Source organism: Rattus rattus, chromosome 9, assembly GCF_011064425.1.
Source record: "Rattus rattus isolate New Zealand chromosome 9, Rrattus_CSIRO_v1, whole genome shotgun sequence".
Classification (NCBI taxonomy): Eukaryota; Metazoa; Chordata; class Mammalia; order Rodentia; family Muridae; genus Rattus; species Rattus rattus.
In genome coordinates, this window is record NC_046162.1 from 18063183 (window position 1) to 18066013 (window position 2831).

A 2831-nucleotide genomic window follows, 5' to 3' on the forward strand; every position below is an offset into this window, starting at 1 on the left:
ACATAGACATGTTCACATATGATTGGCTATTTCACATGATGAGGTAATAAGGTATAGCTACACACATTGGCAGGTTTGGGGCGTCCTGGATGTCGGGGGCTGGGGGCTTATCTCTTCCTGCCAGGTGGCCTGTGAGTCAGATCCGGTACTCCTGGTCTGTTCTGCATTCCTTTCCTTTTATGGTCTGTTAGTTCTAGCGGCAGGGCGGGGCTGCCTGGGCTTGCTTTTCAAAGTGTTTAGTTCTGAGGTTGTGAATTTTGAAACATACTCTTTTAACTTCATATTTTTAAACCTTAAATCTGTATAATTTTCCTTTCAGTTGTCCATTCCCTCAGTCTCTACTCTGTCATCAATTCCTGATTTTTTTCTTTCAGTTTGTTTATATGGCAGATGACTTTGTTGAGTGTTTGCAATTGAACCATTCCTGCTTTCCTGGTATAAAGCCTACTTTGCAAGTATTTCACATAGTTCTTTTGCAGAGACTTTGATAGCTCAGCTCATAGAGGAGTGGAGAGTAGTTGACAATACATTTTATAAATATTTTTATAAGTTTATCATTTATATATAACATACAGTATAATAAAATGATATATATCTTTACTAAAGTTATCAACAGTCCATAAAGAGAGAGATACTTGAGAAAAAAAATCTAAATGTAAAATTGATCGCAAGTCCTGGGTCTGGGTAAAGGAAAATTCTTCATTTGCCATCTATGCTCTGTCAGCAGAAAAGTCTCAAACTATTCTGTAATTTAAAATTATCTTAAATTTAATAATGCAACCTCTCCAAAATGACTCTGTTAAAACCTGCACCTCGGGCAGAAGGAGAGTAGTGAGAAAAGTCCTCTGGCTGTAGGTCACAGAGTCTGTACAATGCAGAAATGGCAAGACTCTTCATGACTGAAGCATGGCTTACAAGAGGTGGAGGGTATAGACTACAGACCTGCACTTCCATCAGATGGCCAAGGTGAGTTGAGGCAGGCAGCATCTATATGCTAGCCCTTGAGAATGGGCCTCCATGATACAGAATTCTGCTAAATCGTTCCTTTCTGGTCTACTGGGTAGATAAATCATTTCCCCAGGGGAGGGAGTGTCCCAGTTCTGAGCATCTTTCCAAAGTGATTGAAAACGTGCTTGAAATCATGCTTCTGAATCAACCAGTCAAGTGTATCTGGTCACAGGAATCAGAGCAGGAACTGAATGACTGCAGCCTACCCCAGACTTAATGCTAAAGAACATGAAAGACAACCTTTAAAATTAAGCTTCTATTCTAATGTTTCTGCTTATAGTATAACTATCACATCAGAGACTTGCTAATCTGGGAAGATTACAGAGCCATTGAACCCATGACTATCTGCAGACCATCTTAAGTACTTGAGAGAGATTCCTTATCTATAACTATTTACTCTGAAAATGCAGGATTTCCATAGCCAAGAACACACGTCTTGTCTTGTCTTCTGGAAGAACTTTGTAGTAAGTGTAAGCATACGGCGGCTGGCACAGCTCAGAGTATCAGTAAGACAGTTCTGAACTGGTGCTTAGGCCCTGGTGGATAGCACCTCTTAGGAATCCCACTTCACTCATCGTGACCCTCAGGGGGCTCCTTAGAGGTACTCTCCACAGTTGTCTGTGGCTCTGGGCTCTCTGCTTAGTGTATCCCAATGCCACAGAACACCCCTGATAGATGTCCTTATGAAGGAGCAGAGGATAGAACCACAGCCATATTAGGGAGGCTGCTGTGGATGAATTTCTCCCCATTGATTCCCTCAGATAGAAGCACTTTGAAGCCACTGTGAAGTATGAGGTTTGCTTTGATCATCGTTCATTTCAGAGGATGCTGCCACCATGGCCCGTGACTATCCAGGCTGGTCTGTCCAAGAAGGCACATTTAATGGGCTGTGTTCCTCTTCTGACTTTTTCTTAAGGCCACATGCTAGTTTGTCCAGGTCACCTCCTTGTGACTGTTTCATACTGGCCATGTGAACACCCAGAGTCCCTCTCCCAGCCCTCATGTTTGTGCCTTCAGATGAAAAGAGTTAGTGATGCCTATCAATCAGAGATGGCTTTCATTGTATCTCAATATGAACCTGAAGGTGGAGTAGGTTGAGCATCACGGTAGCAGTGATGTAGAGGTAGGGAAAGTTGATGTGAAGACACCAAACCAAGTCAAAGAGGATGAGCAGCATGTGTATCAAGACCTTGCAGAAGACCCCCATAGAAGCGGGCGGTGGCCTAGCATGACAGTTGGACAGCCAGACCCAACAGAGCCATAGTCATATGGAGATCCAAGGTCCATTGCCCTCCAGCCCCCTCTCTCCACACTCATCACCCAGGGTCTCCTGCCCCGGGGCACTTCTCATCACTCATCAAGGTCAGGGAGTGAGGTAGCCTCCTGCAAGGCAGGCAGGAGGCCATGAGGCATGAGGTGTGTGTGGGTGGTGGTGGTGCTGGCTGAATCTGTGCTTCACTCTCCTGAGCCACCTCTGTGAGTTACCCCACAAGGCAGGACTGAAGCTGCATAAACAAGACAGACACTTTCACCTTTAAAATTGTCAATGTCCTCTAAAAACATATATGATCTCTGACAAAGATCACCCCAAGAAGCGATAAAAGCATAAACTGATAGAGAATCCACACATGTGGTGCATCATGGGTGGACCGTGGAAGATCAGGTAGTCATGGTGCATGGTTTGGGCAATCCTTCCTCCTGCTACAGGGATATAGTGAGAAACACTGAATAGCCTCTTAGTCTACCCACACACTTTATTATACAGAACAATAAAATGTATTGCCTTCAAGTTAAATTATACTTGTTCTCTTTATGTATGAAAT

The 2831-nt window shown here is 43.8% G+C and overlaps 1 pseudogene; it reads right to left on the minus strand.

The window, feature by feature from the left end:
• Positions 1 to 1296: 1296 nt before the first annotated feature.
• LOC116909301 lies at positions 1297 to 2011 on the minus strand (annotated as a pseudogene).
• Between the last annotated feature and the right edge of the window lie 820 nt (positions 2012 to 2831).